We start from the raw sequence: 13,980 nt of genomic DNA on the forward strand, positions 1-13,980 counted from the left end.
AAAAAAACATGGACAAAATGATAAACAAGGTACAAGAAACATACAGGCCACATAGAGAACGTATCCTTCATCAGCTGCCACCATTATAACACTGGCGTTTCGAAGAGTTAGGGCAGGACGCATCGTTAAAATGGCTCTTCTCACGGTCACAAATTAAATTTGTTCCATAGAGGATAGTGGCAGACGGAAAACAAGACAGGAAAACGAAACGGTGGGGGTACGTACGTGTCAGTCCTGTTTGCAATGGAGGAATTTATATAAAAAAATATTTCGTGAGGATCGTTACAATAATGTCCAGACTTCCGTAAACCTGCGATGAGTTACTCGGTTATTTTTCTGCTTATGGAGAAGTTAGAATCCTGCTGGTAGTGGGGAGGGGTAATTTTTGCTGTTCAGTCCCCTCATCTAATTGGTCATCTATTGTTTTAAACTGTCTTGGCTTAGCTACGGTTGGACAACCATTAACCTGTCAAATGAATTAGGCATGAGTATTAGACATACATGTACATTCATATATTTGTATACGTGCACACATACGCGCGCACACACACACACACACACACACACACACATACATACTCACATACCTATATATACTTATATAAATGGAGTGTATATAAATAATACAAAGACTAAATAAAGTATCAAGACGTTTATATGCGGATATAAATAAATATTCGTATGTATGTATACACCCATACACCACCACACTACAATAAGGGGTAAAGGGTTACTTTATGAACGAAACATTTAAGCTCCGTGCGGCTCCGGCAGAAGGTAACGGCAAACTTCTGCTGACTCTTTCGCCACAACTTTCTCTCACTCTCTCCTCCTGCATCTAGCAGCTTACCTGGGACGGACCGCTGTCCCGTCCAGGTGGGGAACTATACGCCAATGAAACCGGGGAACCGGCCCTTATGAGCTAAGCATGGTTCGAGAAGAAACAAACAACAGTATATGTTCATTCTTTTCTTCCGCTGATGAAACTGAGTTAGCAACCAACTCACTGCACGAAACTCCCGGTAAATTATTTAACTTAATATGAGTATTCGTACTTATCCCTGTAGTCTGCGTGCATATCGATGCATGTGCATTACACACACACATTATCACATCGTTTCATCGTTCCACCAACCAGTTCCATCCGGAGAATGTTTAAAGATAAGGACATGGAACTCAGAGTAACACAATAGTATCTGCGGGGACTATAACTCTAAATATTAAATATTTATTCTACCTAAGGTACTGAACCTTTTTCTTACTCCTTTTCTGATTTCAGTCATGCTATTACCGTGTACGTAATTACATTTAAAACATTCTCTCTTCATATATGCGTTGAAAACATCCATAAAAGAACTAATAAAGAAATATGAAAAACATTTAATGAAAGATGATCGAATTGTTCTCTATTTATACAAATACTCACAAATTGTCTCACGTACAGACACACACGCACACACGAACGAAGGGCTTCCGTACTGCTTTTCTCTTCTGAATTCCATTCACAAGGCATTGGTTAGTAAAAGTGGTGGTAGATAACACTTAGCTTAGGTGTAGTATAGTAGGATCAACACTGGAATTACGAGGTTCCAAACCAATTCTTAACTACACATCTTGTCAGCAATCAGTTATAGCCATGTCATTTCATACAGCGTGTGTGTGTCGGGGTGTGTGGTGGTGGAGTGAAGTGATAAGGGACAGTAAACAGAATCCTTTAACTTTTCCGATTATTTTTGTCATTTCGATGTTTCACTTCTACCTTTACTACATCATTACCACGGCAACATCACCAACAAGCCGAGCTCTTTGTCCCTTCTTATTCCGTAACTGTGTTGGGAGTACAAGATTCAAAGTAAAGCACTTCAGTTGTCGAGAAGGTGATGTCTTAACAACACTATGTTGCAATACACTTATGTTCTCAGTATGCCACGATTTTTTGAGGGCAAGTTGGAAAATATCAACTCATTACAAAACGTGAGTATTCTTAATGCACTTTATATGTGCAAAATGGAAATACAATCGGCTACTTCTGTATCAGACTATTTTAATACTGTTTTCTATCTATCTATTTACATACGCACGCGAGCACGCCCACCCCCACCCACCACGTATGATTGGATGTGCTCAACGCGCGGCAATTATTTCATTCAGGTTTCAGCTTTAATTGTTAATAGTGTTAAACTTACACTGTTGTGTGTTCACACAGGGTCCCGTGCCAAGCCAATTGGGGAATGGACCAAGACCTGCATCCCCTGTCAACAAGCCAAGGTCCATCGGCACACCAAAGTACACCTCGGCAACTATGAACCATCGCAGGCCCGTTTTAGCTACGTCAACATTAACCTTGTCGGCCCTTACCACCTTCACAGGGCTGCTTGTACCTACTGACCTGAGGTTGTCCTTCAGCACGGAAACACAAGAAGTCAACCGAGCATTCATCATAAACTGGGTTGCCCGTTTCGGTGCCCCAGATAGCATTTCATCTGATGTGGAATGACATGTGCGACCTTTATGGAATCACAATGAAGCGCACAACAGCTTATCATCCACAGGCCAACGGTTAGTGGAGAGATTTCACTAGCAACCAGACTTAACGGGCCCAATTGGATCGATCAACTTCCATGGGTGATGCTGGGAATCAGCACCGCCCCAAAGGAAAATCTCAACACTTCTTTCCACATGGGGCCTACAAAGAAGGACGATACAAGGACAGACAAACACATAAGTGGGAGCAAAAAGAAAAACGAATAGAAAACATGGGTATGAATAATGAAAAATGGAATGAAGGCCACTCGATTCCACATCCGAGCGACCTTATTTAAACTTTTTTAACAAAATTTTTTTTACAACATTAATTCGTTACAAGTAGTTCATCAGACTGCAAACGAAATAACGACTCTACTACTACTGACCCCTACAACGACTGACTGTTTGATTTTATAGTGGCTCTTTCATACCACTTTGTCAAGTTGGAAGGAGTGTACCATTTTCACTACAGCAAGAGCTTTCTTCATGTTAACATAACAGATTGCTTAGTTTTTTTTGCTATTAAAACTCTCTGCACTAAACATTGGTGAACGTGTTGAAGCTATAACCATCAGTGAGAAATAAAATAGACTTTCTTTGCTTTCTGAATGGTATAACCAATCTCTTGCATGTTACTTGTGTGTAGATTTATGAATATGTATGAAAAATAAATTTTGACATTACCACAGTTTCTTTTCATTGTCATTCAGTAGCCTAGATTGACAACCAATAGGTTGTCCAATATTTACCATCACAATCGTCTACATTAGCTATTCACCAATCGCATTCAATGTATGCTTTGTGTTTCCATTAACGCCACAATATTTAGCCAACGGACGTATTTTGATATCAAAAGTTGGTCCTCCACATTCTTTCTTTCTCTTCGCTTTACGTTTTGCACTTACAAATACAAAACATAAACTCATCTAATATTTCTGTTTCTCCTGCTCATTGCCATCTACAATAGAAAAAAATCCAATGATAAAGGTATTTAAGAACGAATAGTTTATCTGAATAAAAATGCCAAATGTAGCGTGTGCTATCGTATGGCAACCTGTTACAAGGTAGCAGTTTCAGAGTTTAGCATATCATTAGGATTGCGGAAAACAAAGTCTGATCAGAATTTTAAAAACAAAAATCCGGCAAGTGAAAGTGGCAGCGATAAAAAAAAAAAAATCTCTACACGTTTGGGAAAAACGCAGATCATGTTAATTAATTTTCAGCCTGGTCTCTTAGCCTGTCTTACTGGCAAAGAAAGTAAGTCTAATGTTCGCAATACCAAATGGTTTGTAGATATAAGAATAAGAGAGTATGTAAATGCATCTAACTGATCCAACAGTATGCAAAATAGAGTTTGCATTTATAATTATTTATATTAATTCAAGAGCTGATCTTTAAAACACTTTGAAACTATTTTTCGACAGGCATACTAAGTTCGAGTAATAATTGTTCTATGGAACTTTTCAATCTGGAAATGTCGCAAGTCTATAGTTAATTTGGACACGTTTTTTTCTGAACGTATACTGAAGACTTTTTAGTTTTGTGTATGAGTGAATATGTGTCTCTAGGGAAGAGGTGGTACTACTAAAAAATATCTGGTCACTTCGCTTTTGTCTGAACCATAATAATTATTTTTATGGATCGATATGATTGAAGGACCAATGCATATAGATAAGCTATCATGTGGAGTGGGTGTGCAAGGAAATGAATACAAGGGTTACACTAATTATTTTAATAGATTTAAAGCTTGGTATTTACCTGCTAGAAGACGTGTTTTAGACATTTAGAATGTTAACTCTGGAAGATATTTTAAACACGATAAATTATGTTAGCATACACTCCTTCACTATGAATTCCACCATTAAGGAAACCCAAATAAGCCTCTCACTCCTCAATAATCCAAGACTATTTGACAAACTTCAACAGTAATTCTAAGTGAAACGACCTTTATTGACGAACATCTAGGAACCGCTAGTACCCCACGATACACTAGAAATTAAAAATTTGTCTTTATTAATCAATGCCCTTTTGTATGTAGACTTAACAAGATTTACCTGCAGAACTTTTCGAAATGAGAAATGCGTAGGTCTATGAAAGCGCCCACCTATTCGAATTTGCAGAAGGGCGAAATTAAATGGAGGATCCTTCCTTTGTTGACCCCGTTTTCTTTTTAAAACAAACTTAAAACTACAAAACTCCATTAGTATGCTACTTAGCATTGTTACTTAAGTAATTAAGATGTACAAATTTAATATTCTCCCCTGGTACGCAAACCTATTATAATATGAATTTGCTTGTGATCTAACGAAGAAAATGTGACTATATTAGTTTAAACTTGTTACCTGTATTACAGTTTTCTTTAACAATATAGGGTTAAAGTAGAAACTGCATAGAGTAAAATGTCTCGGTCCTGACATCGTTTAATGAAAATGGCGAGCATTATGGTGTCTATAACATATTAGCAATAGTAATACGAACGAATCAGATTTATGAGAAAAATAATAATTAAGCTCAATTAAAGCATAATAGATTTAATACCCTCTTGGGTATTCTTAGCTCTTCAAGATCTCTAATCCTGGTTCCTATGAACATCTTTAGTATTAGATCATTAATTTCTGCTAAACATAAACGTTTATGCGTTTGTTTGCACAAAGGATTTTAGATTGGAAAAATGATGAAAGTCCCAAGAGTATTTTGTATCGTTGCAATTTAAGATTGACTTTAATTAAATTGTTAAAAATATCAGACACGCAAGCGATATCTGTTTCTCTGCTTTCAAGATTCTCACATACTTTTTCATCCATCACCCTTCAATATGCATTATAAAAGACCCAAATTCTTCGCTTTTTTGCGACAAAGCTGACAAAATTAAAACCTGTAATTAACGGGTGAGCTATAACCTTAGTCATGACTTTGTTTAGAACTTGTAACGTTTCACACGAAGCTTCACAAAGATTCTTTGCAGCAAAATACTGTCTATATTTATTTATTAACATCCGGCAAAAATGTAATAAGTCTACACTTTCACAGTTGTTATTCAATTTGATTACTGTAATTTATTTAATTGAAACTATTTTAGATCTCAGATGTATTTCTAGAACTGGAACAACCCTAAACACTCAGTCATTCATAAAAAATTGAAGATAGCATTTTCTGCTTGTCGTCACTCGCGAGCGAGTATGACCTAGCAGCATATATCATGCTTCACTATTTATTTTAGGCGCCTATGTAATCGCGAGCAGACATAAACATCTACTCGTCTCCCTGAGTCGTCTTTGCCTTGTTGCCAAAATCGTTAAATAAGTCTCGGCAACAAGGCAAAGACGACTTTTATGGAAATTCAGTTGATGATGCGGTAAAGTAATGGTTCTCAACTTCCTGTTGCTCAGCGATCCCTTTTATTTTTATTCTTCTGCTTATATCGCATAGCATCAGGCGTTTACGACATCCTTTTCCAAAAAAAGAAAAACAAGAACAAATTATTTTAATGAAACAGGACCTTGTGGTTTATTAACCATATTTTCTTATAATATTCTATCCAGCATATGCATCTTTTTACTTAAGATATTTGCGTGAACTAGTGACCCTATGTTAAATTTTTTTATGGATGTTACTACAGAAGGCGAGTATTTATATGGCATTATATTTAGATTTATAGTATTTGTGCAAAGAACAACATTACTATTTAGATTTTAATTAAATTTGCGTGGACTAGTGTCACCTACATTAATTTTTTACGAAAATTTCTGAAGAAGGCGGGGAATTACATAGCGAAATTATATTTATGATATTTGTGCACGCAAAGAAATAAGAGTCAAGAACATTACAATTTAAATTTTTATTAAAATGCTATAAGATTTATGCAGGGTTGGAGGGGCAAGTCGATGTCTTCGAATAGCGTCGGAGGACGCTGGACGGAGGGCCCGGTTAAGTTGCTAGGAATCTGGTTTGGTCCAGATCTCCAGATAGAAAAGAACTGGTCTGAGCTATCGAGCAAGGTGGCCTACTTAGTCAAGACCTGGTCTTGGCGGTGGCTATCATTGAAAGGGATTGCGGAAGTGACTAATGTATTTACCGCATCGGTCATCGTTTACCGCCTAACCGTCGTTCCTTGTCCAGATTCGTGGTTGAGCAAGTTGGAGAGGCAAATCTTTCGCTTTTTGTGGAAGAACTCCACTCCACTTGTAAAACGTTCTATTTGCCGTCAAATAGAACGTCAAAAGCTGTTAAAAGGTGGGTTAAGGATGTTTTGGCTGTTGATGCGCAAGCATGCGCTGAGGTTGAGGCATCTCTGGCTCTACCTGGATGGTGAACGGGTGTGGTCTCTGCTCGCTAAACGGATGTTACCCAGCTTTACTAGTTTTGTTGGTAGAGAAAACTGGTTTCGTCGTAGGTCGAGGTTGGGTACCTGGTATACGGAGTGCCGCAAGTCCTCCAGTTCTGCAGCTCGGGCAACGCCAGCAGTTTCGGTACCACCGCGGCTTACTATAGTAGTTTAGTAGAGGCTGGAAATGATGATGCCCTGGGAAGGACCCTGGGTCTCGATGACAATCAGTTAGACAGCTTGTTTCGAAGAACATTCGGGCCGAAGACGCTGGATAACTTCCAAAAGTCTTTGATCTAGCAGTGTTACCGAGGAGCCTTACCCGCTCGGGACAAGCTCACCAGACACGGTCATCCCGGTTCATCGGCCTGTCCAAGATGCGAGCAGGATAGGGAAACCGTCCTGCACGTTATTGTTTAGTGTCCGGAGGTTATTGTTCAGTGTCTGAAGTGTGGATTATGCAGAACACCTGTTGTCGGATTCAAGAAGAGTACAGCTGTCGTCTGAGTCAATTATAAAAATTGACCCGCCGGATTTCCTCACGAAAGAAGGTAAGAATTGCTTTCTCATAGTAGTAACAATTGCGAAAGAGGCGATATGGAAGTCGTGAATGAAAGGATTGGCGACAGGCAACATCATCTCTGGTCTCGGGTTGGTGAGATTTTTCACCTTTCATCTGAAAAGTGAGGCTGGAGAGAAGATGCCTGTCGGAGAGGACGTTTAAAGACAGATGGATGCGTGTAGCGAGGATGTTGGGCGTGAAAGACTCCTCGTGAACGTGCCATGAGGCTGTACATAAAAGTATCGGTAGAAGAACAGGGCTCGTGGGATCGGAGTGTAACCTGTTTTTACTGCCCCATTGTGTGCTTGTGATTTTGTCCTTTGTGTTGTATTTCATTCGATTTTTTCATTCGATTTTATTGTAACCGCATCTTAATTTTTAAATTGTAATCATCTGTGTGTCTGACCCCAATCAGACTGTGCTGTCTCCTCTTTGTCAGCCCCTTGTGGGCAATAAAGAAATATTTATGCAGGTATTAAACAACCAAACACATATATTAGTATTAGGCTATATTTAAGGTAAAATAATTTAAGATATTCAAGATAATTTAAGATTCAACAGATTATGTTCTAAAACAATAAATACTGGGTGCTTTGTGCTTGTTGAGATTTTGCTTTAAAAATATAGCTTCAATATTTGACAGAGCTTCAGAGTTACCCTTTTACATATTTGAATTCTACTTTGCTGTTAACTACTACTATGTATATTATGCTTAACCTTAGTCAATCAGGTAAAGAGAAGGAAACTCTAACAACTTCAAGTTTACTGTCTTTCGAAAACAAGAACGTATATTTTGCTGCTTATACCATATAACACAAGGTTTTCAAAGTGGTTTTGCAAGTTCATTAATTCTTCAGAAAAATCTGGAATAATTTTGTTTGCATTAACTTAAAACTGATTCACAGCCCTCTTGGGTATTTTCAGCTCTCCAAAATTTTAAAATTTGTTTCCCATGACCAACTTCAGTGATGGAAGATGATTAATTTCTGTTAAACGTAAATGTTTATGCAACGTTTCCACAAATACTTTTAGACCGGGAAAGTGATGGAAATCTCAGGGGTATCTTGTTTCGTTTCATTATAACATTGACTTCAATTGAATTGTTAAAAATATTAGAAAGGCGAACAGCATGTTTTTCTGCTTTCAAGATTACTACATTGTTTCATCCATTTCATTTTAGTATACATTAAAAGATGTCCAAATTCTTCTTCTCTTGTGTGATAAAGTTGACAAACTAAAACGTATATTTAACGGATGAGCTATAATAATTTTCATGGTCTTAGTAAAATTCATACAAGATTCTTTGCACGTAAATGTTGCCTATATTTTTATTATCCACTGTGTAGTTATTAAACTATTTGGAAGACGACTCGTCATTGAAGGTGCTCCATTAGTTGCACTGCAATAATGTTTGCAAGAGGAATTTACTGTCGAAAAATTTCTTCAGGTTTGTAAATCGATGAAACTTTTGTAATAGTTTTCAATTATTTAGCAAATAGCAACTCTTCTTGATTTGTATTAACATAGCACACAAAGGCCACTGATAACGCTTCTTTATATTATAACACTGTGTCGTTTCAAGATATCTCAGGTTGAGAAAAAAGTAAGCAACATTTTGAACAATGAAGAATTTGTAGCGGATTTTTGCAGGGTTTTGAATTTAAAAAAAACTTTTTTTGCAATTGTCTGATAATACAGACGTAGACTTGCCCAGATGCATCAATAAATTAACATTGATATTTTTTTTGACTGTTATTACAATCATCTATTTTTTTCTGGATATTGAATAACGTTTAGAGATCTGTAGGTGAGTTTAATTTATTGTTGCCTGTTGCAGGATTTATTGTTGCTGTTGGAAAGTTCGTTTAACGGCTTGGATAGTGTTATTGTAATATTGTTTTTTGTTACCTCCCCCACGGGGGAAGGATTTGTATAAACTGTATTTGTTTACCTCGTTGTAGACAATTAATTTTGAGTGCCGTTATGGCGTCAACTGCAGAAGCAGTAACAATGAACTATGCCGCTGCTGTTGGTCAACAACAGGAAATTATTAAGGTTAAAAAGGCAGAAATACAACTGCTTTTTGGTAAAATAACTGAAAGTAACGGGGAAAGTAAATTCTCCCTACCACCTGAAATTACGAACTGTAGAAGGGAAAGAACAACCATTTATAAAACCTTTTGTTTAAAAAACAAGACAATCACACGGTTCGAGGAGGAAGATATTGAAGAGTGCCTCGGGTCAGTAATGAGGGATATCGTCTTCCTGACTCGAGGTAATAGGTACGCTACGGTCGAAGCAAGGTTCGAATCGGTTGAAAAGGCTAAGGAATATTCCGCCCGGACCTTGCAGAACGACAAAATGGCATTGCTGCCATTATATCTGGGACGCAGGACGTCCCGGATAGAAATAACAAATATCCATCCTGATGTTGAGGTAGCATGGGTTATTGTCATGCTCCTCTTCAATAGGGAGGAAAAACTGGAGGTTATCCAGGATAAAAGATGTGTCACCCAGAACTGGAAAGGACAATCCTTGGGAATCCTGGTACAAGCTTCCCTTACAGATCTAGAAGGGCTCCCAAATAGACTATTAATCGCAGAGGAATCAGCCCTAATCATCAGCATGGAATGGAGGAAACCTCGGTTCTTCCGGTGCGGAAGGAAAGGACACCAGAGGTCCGACTGTGGATAAAAAGGCGAAAAAGCGGCAAAAGTGGCAGCCCCGGCCAAGGAGGCCATTACCTAGGGGTCGACCACCAACATAGAGACCAACAACGACAAGGTGGTAGCCTCGGCCAAGGATGCCATTACCCAGAAAGCTACCACCAGCAAAAAAGTAACCGTTGCCATGAAATTGTCAAAATGAACGAAAATCTGCTATTCCTCCGCTCTAGACTGGTCAACAAAAGAGGGCCAATCATTCTTCATGACAATACTCAACCACACATTTCACTAATGACAGTCTAGAAGTTGAGGGAAGTTGTTCCTCACCCAGTTTATTCCCCAGACATTTCTCCTACCGACTAACAATTTTTCAAGCATCTTGATAGTTTCCTGCGAGAAAAGGAGTTCAAAAATCAAACCAAATGCTAAAAGTGCGTTCAGAGACTTCATTAGCTCTAGAACTCCAGATTTTTATGTTACCGGAATAAACAAACTTGTACTCATTTTGACGATTAAAACATCGCATTGTTGAAATATATTGTGATGAATTTCATGTTTCTAAACGTTGTTTACTTTTTACTCAGCCTGATAAACAAAATCTAGTTTTTTAAGTCACTACAAAGCTCTCTTTCAATGTCAGTTTGTCATTACATCGATTTTAGTTGAGGCTGAACTATTACTGAGTGGAATCGAAGAAATTACATCAGCTTCAGTAGGTAACAGAGTGTAAAAAAAATTTGTCACGGAACGTAAAATAATCTTCAACACTCTTAGGTTTCTCACATTTAGCAATGAGTTATGGAATTTTACGTAATGCTATAAACTCTTTCATTGTTGTTTCGTATTATTTTAAAGTAGAATTATAATTATAGAACAGTTTCCAAATTTAATTTCTAAATCAAGAAAATAATTGTAATCCTTATTAACTTAGGATGTTTTCTTTTTCAAGTGTTCAGACATTCTGCAAGTTTCATTTCCTTCAGTATTTGCCATCTCAATTTAGGTAACTGACACTAAACTTCAATCAGTCAGGTGCATATCGGCTATAATTTCTTTTTTGTTTATTCATTTCTATATGTTGCAAACAAAGCAAGTGAAGAAAATCAAAATAAACTATCTTGTATTTAATTTCAGAATATCAACACTTTATCAATAATTCTTTCCACAATAAGCACAAAGCCTGAATTTTTTTAGGGTGGAACGGGGCGAGTCGATTACATCGATCCCAGCGCTTAACTGGTATTTATTTTATCGACCACGAAAGAATGAAGGGTAAAGTCGGGCTCGGCAACATTTGAATGTAAAACTGGAAGAAACACTGCTAAACATCTTGTTTGGCGTGCAAGCGATTCTGCCAGCTTTCTTTCTAATTCTTTCTAATTTTAGAACAAAGTCAGCTATTTTTGAGTGGGGAGGCAAGTTAATTAATTCGACCCCAGTACTTTACTGATACTTTATTTTATCGACTCCGAAAATCGGTGGGATTTGAACTCAGAACATAATAAGCTGGAAGTAATGCCTCTCAGCATTTTTTCCGGTGTGCTAACGATTCTGCCAGTTCGCCGCCTTTAATACTTTATTAATAATGATTTCAAATCTTGACACAGGGCCAGCAGCTTTTGAGGGGACGGGGGAGTCGATTATATTGACCAGTGCTTGACTGGTACTTATTTTATCGACTTTGAAAGGATGAAAGGCAATGTCGTCACGGAGGAATTTGAGCTCAGTACGTAAAGGCAAACGAAATGCTGATAAATATTTTGACCGGCGAGCTAACGGTTCTGCCAGCTCACCGCCTTTAATATTTTATTAATAACTAGCTGACATACAAGGTAATTCCCGAGAAAGCGGGCCCTATTCCTTGGTTTCGTTCTCATAATTGTTTCACTAATCCAATAACAATAATACAAAGTATGTAGCCCTTAAAACGTGTGCATTTATTGAGAATACCGAACTGTCTTACACAGGATCTTGTTTTTAGGAATTACCAATAAGTTATGAATAACCAAATTGTGAACATGAAATTAATTACCCGATAGTAAGAATTCAAATAAAGTAGCCTGGAAAAGGGTTTTAATACGTTCCTAGAGTATATAGAACTTAGGAGGAAATACTAATAAGGTATACTAAATACTAAAATCGTGAAGCATGTTACGTAATAACAGGCTAATCAGATATGAGATAATAACAATTCAAAGTAAATAACTCTGAAAAAAGCTTTTGTTCATTCGCAGAGAATATTACCCTCAGCGGCGCTAGTGTTGGTATATTCGTGAATAAGTCACTATTGTTTAGGAAAATACTATTTACTTGTTTAAGGGTTGTACTGGATAAATTGCGAAAATAACTCAAATAGTTCAAATACTAAGAAATAAGCATACTCAATTTAATTTATACGAAATATTTTACGAATATGGATGGGTTATTTCCCTTGGGTATATATAAGGATCCCTTCCAGGAGGGAATGGGTTATTTCCCTTGGATGTTTAAAAATAATATATTAGTTATATGTAGTAGATATAAGAATCCTTACAGGGGCCCTATTATCGATTTTTCAGACACGAGTTCTTCTCATGTGTCAAGTTTCATCAAAATCGATAAAACGGTGTAGGAGGAGTTAGATAACAACGCCACAAACAAACACACACAAATTTCCACATATGTAGTAGATAAAGGTGCATAATACACAAGAACAATGTATAAAAATTTTACGTTTATATATTTATTTCGCAAAACTCTTGATGTGAAATCGTGTGTTGAAACAGATATTGTTATATTTGGGAACAGCCATTTTTGCTAATTAATGGCATGCACTATATATTTGATTCTTACTTTTTTTTTTATTTATTATTATTATTATTATTATTATTATTATTATTATTATTATTATTATTATTATTATTATTATTATTATTAAGGTGGTGAGCTGGCAGAATCGTTAGCACACCAAGCAATATGCTTAGCAGTATTTCGCCTGTCGCTACGTTCTGAGAACAAATTTCGCCGAGATCGACCTTATCTTTTATCCTTTCGGGGTCGATAAATTGAGTACCAATGAAATACTGGGGTCGATGTCATCGACTAGTCCCCACTACCCAAATTTCAAGCCTTGTGCATTTAGTAGAAAGGATTATTATTATTATTATTATTATTATTAGCTTATTTGTTTGAGTTCTTTCATCACACACTCAAAGAAAGTCGTCGAAGAGGTCACAGAACGTGTGACGAAAGAACTCTGACAGATAAACTATTAATAGTAATAAAGCTATAGCGAAGATCAAATATATAGTGCGCATGAGTAATTGGAAAAAGATGACCGTCCCCAAATATATATATAAAAAAAAACAGTTGATAATGTTGAAGCAATACGAAAATAAAAAAAAAAAAAAGCAATTAGATCTTTTGCTTCAGCTTTAGTAAATACAATATTTGTTCAAAAAGTAGTATTTACTTAAAAAAAAAAAGAAAGAAAAACATAGTTGTCTCTTGCAAGAGAATAAGATCTAGTAGCATACGCGCACTTTCGTTAACTGTTTTAGGTGCTTATGTAGTCGCGAGTAGACATAGAAACCCTATCGGCCCATACATTCTTGACCCTGCAAAAAGCCAAAGATGTGACAGCTAGGGAAGAGAGAGAGAGAGAGAGAGAGAGAGAGAGAGAGAGAGAGAAAGAGAGAGAGAGAGAGAGAGAGAGAGAACTGCACCAGCACTCGACTGTATCAGTGGAGTACCTTGGAATAACGTGAAATGAACTGCTGTGTTCAAGGACACAATGCGTCACATAGTCCAGGGATTGAACCTGCGACCTTATAATCGTGAGTCCAACATATTAAATACAAGGCTTGCAGCTTCACTATATTTACTTTTTAGATCTAAAAGAAGTAAATTGTGAACATCGGAGT

At 37.1% G+C, this 13,980-nt stretch overlaps 1 long non-coding RNA gene across 1 annotated transcript in view; it reads right to left on the reverse strand.

Annotated features, from left to right (window-relative positions):
- Positions 1–378: 378 nt before the first annotated feature.
- LOC128248900 (uncharacterized) overlaps positions 379–13,980 on the reverse strand; it is a 105,354-nt gene continuing 91,752 nt past the window's right edge. The window contains exon 3 of the long non-coding RNA XR_016243406.1: positions 379–466. This is a non-coding gene — a long non-coding RNA (uncharacterized LOC128248900). The remainder of the gene's footprint in view (positions 467–13,980) is intronic.

The sequence above is a fragment of the Octopus bimaculoides genome, chromosome 10 (assembly GCF_046866305.1).
Source record: "Octopus bimaculoides isolate indiv1 chromosome 10, ASM4686630v1, whole genome shotgun sequence".
NCBI lineage: Eukaryota > Metazoa > Mollusca > Cephalopoda > Octopoda > Octopodidae > Octopus > Octopus bimaculoides.